A 15,174-nucleotide genomic window follows, 5' to 3' on the forward strand; every position below is an offset into this window, starting at 1 on the left:
GCTTGATGCACTGCCACGCCTCTACACCGTCAACGTCCAGCATCCTACTGGTTGACTCCTCATTTGGTGTGTCCTAGGACCCGCTCCTCCTCCGATCTCCATTTTGCCTTGCTCCATTCTATCGGCCGCCGGCCGACCCGAGAGCAAAAAATCATGCAGTGACACAAAGATACATGTCGGTGTTTATACCTGACAACTTATTGAGGGGGTACCTGAGGTAGTGTTTTGTGCGTGAGGCTCGTCGAAAACCAGGAACTCGAAAATGAACTCGAACACACGATTTAGACAGGTTCGGGCCGCTTATATCGCGTAATATCCTACGTCTTATGTGTTGGTTGGATTGTATTGATTGATGAGATGAGATAAGATGTTTGGAGCTAAGCTCCGCCGATCTAGGTACCCCTGCCCTCCTTTATATACTCAGGGGGCGGGATTACTAGTCGGTTACGAAGTAGTAATTCTAGTAGAATTACATGGTATAAGTCCTAGTATGATTATAGAGGAATCTTAGTAGGAGTCCGTCTTTTTCCTTTCTTGCGGGTATTGGGATCTATCCCGACAAGCCCCGAGCGCTTCATAGTCGAATGCAGCAGTCTTTGAGGATTTTCCATATCCTCGCCGAGTAGTTTTGGTGCTTTTCGAGTACTTTGTCTTGCTGAAACTTCAAAGTTTCTCGAAACTTCCATGAGGCTATGGTGTGCTCAAGCCCTTGATCGCTAGATTTTGTAATCTTCATCTTTGGAATGTGATATGGAGGGCGGTGGAAGTCGCACTCCATATGGAGTAGCTCCCGAGCCTTAGGTTGAATCGAAGAATCAAGCTGAGGGTCAATAAGATCTTGAATCTTCTTCTTTTATCTTGAAAAAACTCAACTGCTGGGTGTAGCTTATCAGTCTCCGAGCCTTGGAATGATTAAATAATCAATCCGAGGGTCTAGCAAGCTTAATGTTCTCACCAATCATCTTTTGAGTAATTTTACGGCGTCCAGCCCCTGAGCTTATTCGTCAGGTGAGCCGTAGAAGCCACGGTGAGTAGTTATTTGACACTTAGCCTCCGAGCTTGGAAGTTAGCTTAGCCATTGGAGATATTCCGAGTAGTAATTGGCGCTTAACCCCCGAACTTGGGAGCTAGCGAAGCTATTGGAGGTACGCTGAGCGTCCTGCAGAGTTGTCGCCGAAAGTTGACCTGCAAAAAGAGATACATACATTATGTAGCATATTTGTAGAATTTGGAACTACTTAAATTTATTTAGTGATAAATATAATATAAATATTGTGTTATGCTCTTGTTTTGGTCATATTTTTCCCCAAGTAGTTAGCCTGTTATGTTTAGACTTTCAGTCCCTGTTTACCCATTGCCATTGCGTGTGAGATCTTTGTCTCGTGTACGCATACTAGCACTACTGCTACGGAGATTTTTATTTCGCGTCCTAGCGTTTAGGCATGACAGAAGATCCGAGGCTTTCACGAATTGAGGTGTGTTCTACTCGAGTAGATTAACAACTGCTAAGAGAAGACATGTAAAATAAGTAGTCGGCATTCCAACAAAAAGACTGTGCGATTGCGCGTAAAGTAGTCATTGACACTTCTTTGCCTTTTGGCGAGGAGAGTGTGTGTTTGCCGCGCATAGGATTTGTGCCTCCTTAGGGTGTAGCCTCTGCGAGCCTCCAGCACTTAGTGCACCAAAACCATGGCCATAGCCTCCTAATTCAGTGTACCAAGCCTGTGGCGGTGCCTCTGGTACTCAATGCACAAAACCCGTGGCAATAGCCTCTGTAATTTGATGTACCAAACCCGTGGCTGTCGGTCAACATACCCCAAGAGTAATCGGCGAAGTGTAGCTCTAGAGGGTAATTCCCGTCGAGCGGCGTACACAAATAAGTAGTCGGCGCACTGGCCAACCATGCTGAAAACAAGCTAGAGAAAAAAAATAATTATTAAAAAAGTGACTTAGTTTGATTCATGGACGATTGTCGATGAAGCCGCGACTGTTGTTGATGAAGCCGACTAGTCGGAGTTGATGCCGACTAGTCGGAGTTGATTTTTTCTAGTTGTCGACGATATGAGGCCCGCTCTCGACTAGTTTTTTAGTCTAGATGAGTAGTTGAAGTAGTCATTAGCGAGCCGACGTAGACATCTTGCTCTTGCAGAAGAAGTAGTCGACCGCATCGTCGGAGATTTGTTGGTATTGCCATGCAAGCTGAAGTCCTTCTGGTAGCTTTTTTGGCGTGCGCATAGCTGAATACACCATTGATTTCCAGCACCAGAGGGAACAACGATAACGTTTCTTTATTTTGATGCTTGGCGTATTTTTCCGTCTCCGATCAACAAAGTTGATCTCCGCTTCGGACACGACTAAGGAAATTAATTCCCTGTAGGATTTCATCTTGACGCTGTCCAATTCTATTCCATCTCAATCTTGATGCTTGGAGATGATCAGCGGCAAGTGATTGCTCCACTCCGCACTCCATTTCGAATTCCAATTCAGCGAGAACAGATGCTAGCTCGAAATTAACCTGTCCGACGATTTCGCCTTGGACTCCGACACAGTTGCACACGAGTCATCGATTGGATGGGAGAACAACATTCTTGTCTTGTAAAGTAGATTAATCTTGATGGGGTCATTCAAACTCACCCGATGATCTCGACGATCACCCCTACATGGTGTGACAGATGTCGGTGTTTTATACCCGGCAACCTACCGAAGGGTATCCCGAGGTAGTAGATTGGTTTGTGGGGGATCGCCGGACCTGGAACTCGAAGGTAATAGTAAGGACACAAGACACATATTTATACAGGCTCAGGCCGCCAGAGTAGCGTAATACCCTACGTCCTGTTTGGGGTGTTGTATATTGCGCCCTATGCTTAGGTGTTGTTTGGTGTTGAGGATTTGGTCCTTTGTTGTGGTTGTATGAGATTTTCACCTACCGATCTAGGGACCCCTGCCCTCCTTTATATACTCCAGGGAGCGGGATCACTAGTCGATTACAAGGAGTTCTAATAGAATTACATGGTATGAATTCTAGTAGGATTACAGAGGAATCCTAGTAGGAGTCCATCTTCTTCTTTCCTTGATCTATCCCCAACAGATCCACCCCTGCTGGAATACACTACTTTTCATTTACCATGCTACATACTTCAGCGACCGCACCTCGCCACATCTTGCGCCCATCCTAGGAGCCCGAGACCGCTTGCAAGTGACTATCCAGGCTTATCTTAGGTTTATGGTAAGTAAAGAGTACATAAGTACACAATTATCTCTATCGTGCAATACCACATATGATTTCCAATGATATTAGAGAGAGATGGAGTTCAAATGATACCAAAGAAAGATGGAGCAAGGTGAACCTTGAGAGTGGTTTGTGAAGAACCGGTCTTATAACTTATAATTGAAGTCTATGAGGCTACCTCTTCATCGTTATACAAGTCATGATTGCCAACTACCAAGCAAACTGACAATAATCTTCTATCACAAATTATGAGATTTTGAGATAACTTGGATAGGGATAGCAACGGGCAACGTGCCCGTGGGCAAAAACCCTATAGGGCGAGGATATAGGTTCCAATTTATACCCATGGGCAAGGATACGAGTTTCAGTTTGTGCCCGCGGGCAAAAATATGGTGTACATAAAAATATTTTACCCGTGCCCGCAAACCCGCTACGTATCCCTAGCATGTGGACCCGCATAGAAGTATATAAGGGAAGCATCAGGTTTTCTAAGGTTCCCTTTCATTTCACTCCTCCCCACCCTTCCAGTTCCAGCCGCACCCCTGGCCCTTCCCACCGTCGCCGCCCCTCTGGTCCTCCCCACCGCTGCTGCTAGCCCGTCCGTCTCCATCGCTGCCGCTCGCCCGACCCTCCAGCCCTCCCCACTGCCGCTGCCCCTCCCCACACGCCTGTGCACGGCGCACCCCAGGCGGCTAGGCCCTGACCGGCCGACCTTGATTCGCTAAGCAGTCAAGCGACCAAGGCGTCGCCCCGACCCCGTCACGCCAACGCCCGGTGCCTCGGCCCCATCCTCCGACCTCCGATTCCGAGCGGCAAAGCCCCAATGCCTGGACCCCCTCACGTTGTCGCCCCTGTTGTTGTGATATGCTCTGTTGTTTGGCGGGTACGGGTGTGCCCGCAGGCAACGGGCACGGGCACGAGCACGGGCACAGGGTTTCCCTCGCGGGCGAGGGTTTGAAAACCCTCTGCCTGCGGATCTGCTCGTTGACATCCGTAAACTTGGAAGAAATACGGTCCATACATTAGACTACCTACTCTGGTAGCAATGATGCACTTACATAGAGATATAAAATCATGCGAAAACCATCAACCATTTGTTCACCAATCTACAGCTAGTTGCATGTTGTCCTTATCAACTTATCTACTCCCTCCGTCCCAAATTACTATTCGTTTTGGTTTTTTAATATATATTTTTTGCTACGAATCTAGACATAGTATATATTAGATGCATAGCAAAAGGTATGAATCTAGAAAAGCTAAAACAAATAGTAATTTGGGACGGAGGGAGTAGCTTTAAGACCACTATAGTCTACAATAGCAAAAGGCCAAAATTGACAGCTCTTTAGTATCTGAACTATGGTGCACACATGCTAAACAACGACTTAGTTCCTCTTTCTCTACCTTCAGCCGCAGCTTGCAGTGCTTGCACATCGTGATCCATCATTGATGCGAAGTAGTATGTTCCATCAGGCCACAGCTCGTTCCATCACAAGTTCAGCCATGGCCAGGGCAGTCGCCTACAACCTGAAGAAGTGAGGGAGGGAGGAGAGCTCGGAGCTGTGGAGGCAGCTGGCGCGGACGGCGCCGAGCACCCTCCCGCGCGTGGCCACCTCAGAGTGGGAGGAAGTCCGCACGTGCCAAATCCACTCACCAGAGGCTCCGCAGCTACGACATCAACGTCATGCTCTGGGCAAGAGACGCGGGTTCGGATAGGAGGGCAACAGGGACGAGGGGAGGTGCCGCCTGGTTCGGCTGGGAGGGGAACGCCGTTGCCGAAGGGGAACGTGAAGAGCATGTGAGAACGGCGTTAGAGCTGCAACCGACGTGCGGACTGACACGTCACGCGGCCGGACCCTCGACGCCGTCCAGCGCAAGGTCAAGCGCCTCGTCGCGCTCCACGACGCGGCCGGTCACGTCCTCGCCCTCTGCGTCGCGCGCCTCGGCCTGCGATGGGAGCATGGGGGCGAGGGCGACACCGACGCCCGGGCGCGGTGGCAGGCGTGGCAGGAACACCGTGCCATCGCCACCCGCCAAGCCGCCGACGTGCTGGCGGGCTGCGCTCCGCCCTGGCGGACCTCACGGTGACCGCGCACATCCTCAACCATGTGGTCTCCGGTACGGGAGGCCGCCCGGGTTCCGGGCAAGGGTGGCGTCATCCCATATCTCCTGCGTGCAAACATACGTTGGGAGAAAATTCATCAGTGGAATTATAAAGGCAGGAACCCATCTGGAGTTTTACCATATCTCAAGTAACATATCCATAATGAAATTTTGACACCGTACCGTGCCTTTTTTTTTACGGTCGGGGGGGGGGGGGGGGGGGGTGTGGAGCGCCCCCACCTGATTTTCATTTCAGTGAGGGCCTGTTGCAGGCCAAACGTCTTACAGGTAGTTTTCAGCAGATCAAAAGGAGGTAGAGAGAGGCAGGGTACATCTAGTTTTGGGATTGTTTTACGTCGAAGCGAAGACAGTGCACCAGGAGTCGGTTATTACGCGATCCTCTATCCGAAACCGTTCGCGCCAAAGTCGGGCTTCGTCTCGGCATGCCGACCAGAAGCGTTGTCGAGATGGAGCGCAGCGCTGGAACACTAGGTCATTCCGGTGCTTCCATAACATCCACGGCAGAAGGAGTAAGAAGCTGTTATAGTGTAGCACAGGGATACTTGCCGGACGGGGAACAGCCCAGAGAAGCTCGACTGAGGAGGTTGTTGTGTCAGAGCCCAGCGACGACCAGATGCTTGTCGCGAAAGGACATCGGAACACGATGTGATTGCTGTCCTCAACCTCGCCACAGAGCTCACATGAGGCGTCCCGTAAGATGTTCTTCTTCAACAAGTTCACGCGGCACTGTATTTTGTCCTGAACCAGGAGCCAAGCGAAGAACTGTACCTTCGGCGGCGCACAATTCTTCCAAACAAATTTTGCAGAGGGGGATGGAGGTGACCCCGCGGCCTGCATAAGCCTTGTGTAGACAGCCTTGGAGCGCAGGTGGCAGGCCTCGTCAATGGCATCGGACAACCACTGATCTTGTCCATCTCTGAGTTGCACTCGATTCAGGATGGCAGTTAGCAGGTGTAATTCTTCCCCAGCTGGCACGTTAGGCGCGGCACTAGATGCATGTCGAGGCCATCGGTTAGCATTTGCTGTACTGGGAGCTCTGTATGGACGGCGTGTGAGAAGAGTAGGGGAAACATTTCACACAGTCTGCCCTCCGGGAGCCATCTATCAAACCAGAAACTTGTAGATGCGTCATCAGCCACCGCAGAGTAGGTAAGAGCTCGGTAGAGTGGAAGCAGGTCTTGTAGAGCGTGCCAGTGAGCCCCCTCGACCTCGCCCTGCAGGTTAACGGCACTTATGCGAGCACGCGCCCAATTGGCCCAGGAAGAATTGGCCAGGTGGTGCAGGCGGTGCAGGTTTTGAGCTAAAGGCTCTTGTTCTGCAGGGATAGGTCCTTGAGGCCAATACCTCCTTGTTCTTTCGGTTGGCATGCCGTCTCCCATGCAACTAGGCATTGGGCACCACTGACAGTCTCGTCACCAGACCATAGGAATCGTCGACGACGCCGATCCAAAGCAGCTAGCACCCCTGGCGGCAGCAGGAAAGCAGACATAGCATAAGTGACTTGGCTGTCGACAATGCTGTTTATCAGAACTGCTCGGCCAACTTTGTTAAGCAGCGATGCACTCCACCCACTTAGGCGTTTATCCACCTTAGCGATGAGCGGACTGAATGCGGAGAGCCTAAGTTTATTGCTGGATAAAGGCAGCCCAAGATATGTTTGGGGGGGAAACTCCCTAGCTGGCATCCCAATATCTGCTGCAGTTCAGTGGTCATCTGGGGCGGCACAGCCATTGGTACCATTGTGCTCTTCTGATAGTTGATGTGTAAGCCAGTGGTCGAGGAGAAAAGATCAAGTACCTCCTTTAGAGCAACCAGTGCACCCACATCTGCTTTGAGCAGAATCAGCATGTCGTTCGCGTATTGCAACACAGGACAAGGCTGATCCGTGACGACAGGGTGGGAGATGCGGCTATCCTGCTTGATTAGTTGCTGGAGCACATCGGCAATGAGCAAGAAGAGGTAAGGGGACAGAGGGTCCCCCTGTCGCAAACCTCTGCTGCAAGCGAACCAAGGGCCTGGTACACCGTTAACAAGAACAGATAGCTTGGAGGTGTGCAGCATAGCAGCGACCAGGCGTTCCATAGCGGGGGGAAGCCTTTAGCTTCCATTGCTGAGTTTAGGCATTCCCCATCCACATAGTCGAATGCCTTTGCAAAGTCGAGCTTCAGTACCAGTGTAGGATGGCGCCGGCGGTGATAGCATTGAATCAGCTCAGTGGCGTAGATGAAATTCTCCGTTATAGAGCGCCCTTTGATGAATCCAATTTGGTCAGGGTCGATCAATAACGCGATCTGCTGCTGTAGGCGTGTTGTCATCATTTTGGAGAGTATCTTCAGGGAACAGTTTTGAAGACAGATGGGCCGATAGTCCCCCGGTGCAGAAGCTGTTAAGAACGACGTATGGAATATGAAGTAAAGAATCAAACCGCAAAGGAGACACACGATTTAACGTGGAAAACTCCTTCGATGTGAAGGGGAAAAAACCACGGGCACCAGCCGGCAACAATCTTACTATCTCAAGAGTTTAGGGTTACACGCCTGTGGCGGCTTACAAGAGAATCTTCTGATCTACCCGAAACCCTAGCAAGGGTGTATGTATATATAGTACCGAAACCCTAGCATGGGTGTACATGCAGTACCAACCCGTCCCGGGTGAGGATGTAACTCCGATTCGCCCAACCCTTGAGTCCTTGGTCCGGGGTCGGATGCGCCCGACCCCTTGAGGATGGATCTCCGCCTCGACCGACCCTGAGTGAGACTCCGTCTCGCCCGACCCTGAGTCCTGGGGTTGGGAATGTCCGACCCCTGAGCGGGACGCTCCGGCCTATCTTCTGGAGTGAATTTGGAACAACTCCAACAAACTCCACCTTGAGACAAATTCATCTTGTATCATAAATCAACCCTTCATCCTGAACATAACAAAAATAGAAAACCACTGGTGCCAACAATAGTCTCTTGGACTATCCAATTAAACCAACTAAGCTTGAGCACAGCTCAAACTTAGCAACAGGAACAAGCTTTGTCATCATATCAGCAGGATTATCATGAGTACTGATCTTGCATACCTTCAGCTTACCTTCTTCAATCACATCACGCACAAAATGATACTTGATATCAATGTGCTTAGTTCTTTCATGGAACATCTGGTCTTTAGTGAGGTAAATCGCACTTTGACTGTCACAGTGCAAATTTATGCAAGATTCAACTCCACAAAGTTCAGCGTACAAACCTTTCAACCAAATTAATTCTTTGCACGCTTCACAAATAGCCATATATTCTACTTCAGTAGTAGACAAAGCAACAACCGACTGTAAAGTAGCCCTCCAACTCACAGCACAACTGCCAACAGTAAACACATACCCTGTAAGTGATCTTCGCCTGTCCAGATCAGCAGCATAATCTGAGTCCACATAGCCAATAAGACCCTCATCAGTTCTTCCAAACTTTAAACAGGAATTTGCTGTGCCTTTGAGGTACCTGAAAATCCACTGAACTGCCCTCCAATGTTCTTTGCCGGGATTAGACATATATCTACTGATAAGACTCATAGCATATGACAAATCTGGGCGAGAGCAAACCATGGCATACATCAAGGACCCAACAGCACTAGAATAAGGAACCTTTGACATGTATTTAATCTCTGCATCTGTACTAGGACACTGAGCAGCTGACAACTTAAAGTGAGGTGCAATAGGAATACTGACAGCCTTAGCATCTTGCATGTTGAAACGCTGAAGAACTTTCTTGATATAATTTTGTTGACTAAGAAATAGCAAACCAGATTTTCGGTCTCTACTAATTTCCATACCAAGAATTTTCTTAGCACTACCAAGATCTTTCATATCAAAACCACTACTCAATAGCTTCTTTAACTTATTGATTTCATTCTTACTCTTGGCAGCAATCAACATATCATCAATATATAACAGCAAGTATATAGGTGATCCATTAACATGCTTGATATAAACACAGCTATCGTACTTAGATCTTTTAAAGCTGTGTGATAACATAAATGAATCAAACCTCTTGTTCCACTGTCGAGGGGACTGTTTCAAACCATACAAGGATCTCTGCAACTTGCACACATATTTTTCCTTGCCAGGCACTATGAAACCTTCTGGTTGGTCCATGTATATGTCCTCCTCAAGCTCTCCATGCAGAAACGCAGTCTTCACATCTAACTGCTCAAGCTCAAGATCATGTGAAGCAACAATACTAAGGAAAGTGCGAATTGAATTGTGTTTTACCACTGGAGAGAAAACATCATTATAGTCAACACCCGGAATTTGACTGTAGCCTTTAGCAACTAACCTTGCCTTATACTTTGGAGGCTCGCTTGGAGATAAACCCTTCTTTCTCTTGAAGATCCATTTGCAGCGGATGGCCTTCTTATTCTTAGGCAAAGGTACAAGCTCCCATGTACTATTCTTCTCAAGAGATTGCATCTCCTCATGCATAGCAGACATCCAATTCTCAGTATCACTACAATGAATAGCTTCTTTATAGGTTGCTGGCTCATGAACATTCTCCACCTGTTCAGCACAACTCAAAGCATGGTAAGACAAATTACACTCTTCAATAAGACGGTTAGGAGGTGCAATTGTCTTTTTTGACTTGCGGTGAGCAATAGGTAAATCCTCCTCTAACTGCAATATAGGAGGAGTTTGCTGAACATCATCATGAGCATCATCCGACCCCGAGCTCAAGGGGTCTGCATCATCCGACCCCGGGACCAAGGGGTCTGGCGCAGCAGCAACTTCCGACCCCGGGACCAAGGGGTCGGGCGCATCCGACCCCGTGACCAAAGGGTTGGGCGCATCAGCAGCGTCCTGAACATTCTCCACCTGCATGCGCATCCGCTGCAGTTCTTTGTCTGGAACTTGATCTGAGGGCAAACTGTCAGTAAACATAACAGATTCATTGAAAACAACACTCCTGCTCATAAAAGTCTTTCCTGTTTCCGGGTTCCACAATTTATAGCCTTTGACACCCGAACTATAACCAAGGAAAAGACACTTAACAGCTCTAGGCTCTAATTTTCCATTATCAACATGAGCATAAGCAGTGCATCCAAAAACTTTCAACTGTGAGTAATCAGCACGCGTACCAGACCATACCTCAATGGGAGTTCTTTTATTTAGTGGAATAGAAGGTGACCTGTTGATCAAGTAATGTTGATCAAGTAACAGGTAGTATTTGCAGCTTCAGCCCAAAAACGTTTGCTCATCCTGGCATTAGACAGCATGCAACGGGCCTTGGATATGATGGTTCTGTTCATACGTTCGGCCACACCATTCTGTTGTGGAGTATGGGGTATGGTGTGATGCCTAACAATGCCTTCCGATCTGCAATAATCATTAAATTCACGCGAACAAAATTCTCCACCATTATCAGTACGAAGCAATTTCACCTTCCTTTCAGTTTGCCTTTCAATCATGACTTTCCAGTCCTTAAAAGCAGCAAAGGTATCATCTTTGTGTTTCAGAAAATAAGGCCAAACCCTTCTAGAGTAATCATCAATAATTGTAAGCATGCAACGAGCACCACCAAGCGAGGACTTACGGGAAGGACCCCATAAATCAGCATGAATATAATCAAGAGTACCTTTAGTGGTGTGAACAGAAGTGTTGAAACGTACCCTTTTATGCTTCCCGAAAATACAGTGCTCACAAAACTTCATTTTACTCAAAGTGCAGCCATCCAGTAGGTTTCTCTTCATCAATTCTGCCATACCATGGTGACTCATATGTCCCAGACGCATATGCCAAAGATTAGTTTTACTAGGTTCCTCATTGAAAACAACACTCCTGCTCATAAAAGTCTTTCCTGTTTCCGGGTTCCACAATTTATAGCCTTTGACACCCGAACTATAACCAAGGAAAAGACACTTAACAGCTCTAGGCTCTAATTTTCCATTATCAACATGAGCATACGAAGTTGGCAAAGAACATAACAGTAAAAGACCTAAGTCCTCATCATCATACTTCACCTCCATTGACACTAGATCGGCGACGATCTTCTTGAATTCAGCGATGTGGCTCATCACTGAATCTTCCTCCTTCATCTTTAGGGTGAACAACTTCATCTTCATCTGCATCTTACTGGTTAGATCCTTGGACATACAGATCGATTCCAGTTTCAGCCATAGTTCTGCAGCAGTTTTTTTTCTTTCAGACACTCCTGCAAAATATCATTATGAAGATGCAACTGTATTAAGGCGAGCGCCTTCTGATCCTTGCGGATCTCTTCTGGAGTCCACTCGGCTTTTCTCTTTCCGAAACTATCCAGCGCCTCATCATAGTCATGAGTTTGCACCAGAATCCCCCGCATCTTGACTTGCCATAGCGAGAACCGTGTGTCGTAGTTCAGCAGCGGTAGATCGAACTTCATCGACGTCGACATGAACCGTAACAGCAACCAAAGCTCTGGTACCACGTGTTAAGAACGACATATGGAATATGAAGTAAAGAATCAAACCGCAAAGGAGACACATGATTTAACGTGGAAAACCCCTTCGATGTGAAGGGGAAAAAACCACGGGCACCAGCCGGCAACAATCTCACTATCTCAAGAGTTTAGGGTTACACGCCTGTGGCGGCTTACAAGAGAATCTTCTGATCTACCCGAAACCCTAGCAAGGGTGTATGTATATATAGTACCGAAACCCTAGCATGGGTGTACATGCAGTACCGACCCGTCCCGGGCGAGGATGTAACTCCGATTCGCCCGACCCTTGAGTCCTTGGTCCGGGGTCGGATGCGCCCGACCCCTTGAGGATGGATCTCCGCCTCGACCGACCCTGAGTCCTGGATCCTGGGGTCGGATGCGTCCGACCCCTTGAGGGTGGAACTCCGTCTCGCCTGACCCCGAGTAAGGCTCCGTCTCGCCCGACCCTGAGTCCTGGGGTCGGGAATGTCCGACCCCTGAGCGGGACGCTCCGGCCTATCTTCTGGAGTGAATTTGGAACAACTCCAACAGAAGCAGCAGCGTGTTTTGGGATCAGGACGTTGAAGGACCCGTTGAGGCGCTCGAGGTCTGCAGACCCGGCGTGGAACGCCTCAGCCAAGTGTAGCACAGTCGGCGCAACAGTATGACAGGCGGCAGTGTAGAACGCCAGGCCGAAGCCGTCCGGGCTAGGTGAGCTAGACTTGTTCATCGCGCGAACCACTGCACGCGCCTCACGTTCCGTAAACGGAGCGATGAGCGGGGCAGCAGAGGCACGTCCGGCGCCAGGGTAGAGGCGATTGTAGTCGATGTGGCCGGCGCCAAGTGTACCGTACCTTTGGAAGTTGTGGCCCTGCATAGCCCTGTACTTGAGCTTCCAGAGAAATTTCACTTTGTTGGCAGGATGAACCCTTCGTTTCAGTCCGTAATGAAGCAATGGATTCATATTCATCTACAAACAAATACATTACGCATGCTTATGAACAAGACATGAATCAATGGAAGATTATCCATAATAAGCCTGCTCTGATGGAGCCTTTTGCCATTTTACCTCGAGCTGCAACATGATGTCAGATCGGGAACTCGACGGCGGTGCCTTGTGTTCTCTCTTCTCTGCGCATTTTATAGAGAAGATCAGAAGTGGAGACCAGGGGTCAGGAGATACCAGGATGATCGGCTCTTGGGATCGGAAATCCACAACGCTCAAGAGTTGTCGATCGGTTTCCGGATGATCGGCCGGCGTCGCCGTGTTCGACGACGCGACGCCTCCGATGCTCGGCGCCGCCGCGACGCTCGCGCGGCCGCCACCTCGAGGACAGCGGAATCCCACGACTGCAGGGGCCGAAGCGCTCCTCCGTTCAGTTGCGCGGCGAGCCACGCGCTGCTCGCTCGGGGGAAAACCCAGGCTGCCCTGAAAGTGCGGCCGCGGCGCCGTCGCCGCGCCAACGCCGTCCTACATCTACACCCGGCGGCGAGCAGCATCCCTGAACGAGCTATGGCCGCGGGAGGCGAGCGCGGGGGCGGACGGGCGGTGCGTGAACCTGAGGAAGCAAGCGCGGGAGGCGACCTCGCCGGTCGCAATGTAGCCGGCGGCCGGCGCTTGAATATTCTCAAAGAGAACCCTATTTTGGATCGCGATCAATACTCGCGATCCAAATATTTTCATATTGCCCCCTGAAATTTACATATAATCCCCTAATTTGGATCACGATCAATAATCGCGATCCGATTATTTTCAATTTGGACCCTAACATTTGCACATAGCTCCCTGGTTGGGGTCCGCTCGCTCCTGGCCGCTGTCCTCCGACCTCAGTCGGTGACTGGTGCGTAGCGGTGCTTCTGGTGCTCGGCGTCGATTCGTTCATGGCCTCGGCCTCTCCCTGCGCCTGCGGCGCTCCATCCCCATCGCTGCGATGCCCCCTCACCTTGTCGCCCCCTTTCGTTTCCTTTCCTCCCGCCGTCCGGCTCGCCGCCCCGCCGCTTCCCCCGCGCCGTCTGCTGGCCATCTCGCGTCCAAGGGCGGCGCCAGCGCTGGAGGCCCTCGTGCTGGAGTCTGACGACGAGGATGAGGACGGGGACGAGGAAGCGGAGGAGGAGGCCAGGGCGGGCCTGTTCCGGGCGAGGCGTAGGCCGTGGCGGCCGACGAGAGGGACGCGGAATCGAGACGCCCGTTGCCGGACGGCCACCACTCGTCAAGGAAGTCCAGCGACCACTGGCAGTTCGGATGGGGAACACGCCGGCGTTGAGCCCCAGCCACCGCCTCCTCTCCTACACCTCCTTGGCCCAGCCGTAGATAGGACGAGGTTGTAGCCGCCGTACTTGGCAGCGAGCGGGAGGGAGAACTCCATGCCGGTGAAGACAGCGTCGGCTTCGACCCACCACAGACCCCCTCCGCGTCCGGGTGCGCCAGTATGGCGGCGCGCACGGCGGGGATCTTGGCCCAGTACGCCGCCATGGACGGCTCCAGCAGCACGTTGTCGTAGAGGAGCTCGGTGCCGTGGAGCCGGCAGTAGTCGAGCTTGTTCTTGAGGAAGGAGCAGGTGCCAAGTGGTCGCCCCCGGCGCCCCTCCTGCACGGCTCCGGGCCTCCGGCTGTGACCCGGTCACCATCACCATGCGCTACCGGCGGCGCCCGCGCCGAGCCCGCGCGACCACAGCCACGCCGCGCGCTTGGCGTCCCACCCGGTGATGCGGCAGTCCAAAGCGTAGGAGAGGTCCGGGTCGTCGTAGAACGTGCGCGGCCCGTCCGCCAGTCCGGGGACGGGGAAGGCGGCGAGGCCGCCGCCGCCGCGCCATCCGGGCACGAGCACGGAGGACGAAAGCCCCAGGAATGCCAGCACGGCCGCCGCCACGCCGGCCGCGAACACGAGCACGTCGCGCGCGCAGTGGGGCCGCGGTGCCGATGGCGCCGCGTCCTTCTTGCCCGCCGCGGCCTTCCACGACGCGGCCATAGGAGGAGAGGGATTGTGTGTGTCGTTTGGTCGTGGCTCCGGGAGTGAGGAGGAGTACGCGCGGCAGGTTCGTGGAGAAAGCGCGAGGCTGCGATGCAGGTATGCAACCCCGGCGATCGATCTCCAATCCCATCCACATCAAGAATGCCAAGAACAGGGTGGTGGCCGTCGATCTGCAACTCCGACGACAGTCGAGACTCGAGGCGACCCGAGGAGTCGGGATGCACGATCGATCGACAGCGACGCGCCCATCCGCGGAGGTAACTCTTGTCGATGGGTTGCATCTACTGTTCTAGGAACTGATCCAGGAACTGCCGCAGGCCCTGTTTCTAGTTAGTTTCTTCCTTGCTTTCCATGGCCATGGCCGGTGGGAAGTGGAAGCTGGCGGCGCCATGGCGACACGGGGAGGAGAAAGGGAAGGGGTTCAGTTG

General features: G+C 51.2%; 1 pseudogene; it reads right to left on the reverse strand.

The window, feature by feature from the left end:
- Positions 1-13,473: 13,473 nt before the first annotated feature.
- On the reverse strand, positions 13,474-14,743 carry LOC140221691 (probable glycosyltransferase 6; annotated as a pseudogene).
- Positions 14,744-15,174: the final 431 nt, after the last annotated feature.

The sequence above is a fragment of the Setaria viridis genome, chromosome 1, assembly GCF_005286985.2.
Source record: "Setaria viridis chromosome 1, Setaria_viridis_v4.0, whole genome shotgun sequence".
NCBI lineage: Eukaryota > Viridiplantae > Streptophyta > Magnoliopsida > Poales > Poaceae > Setaria > Setaria viridis.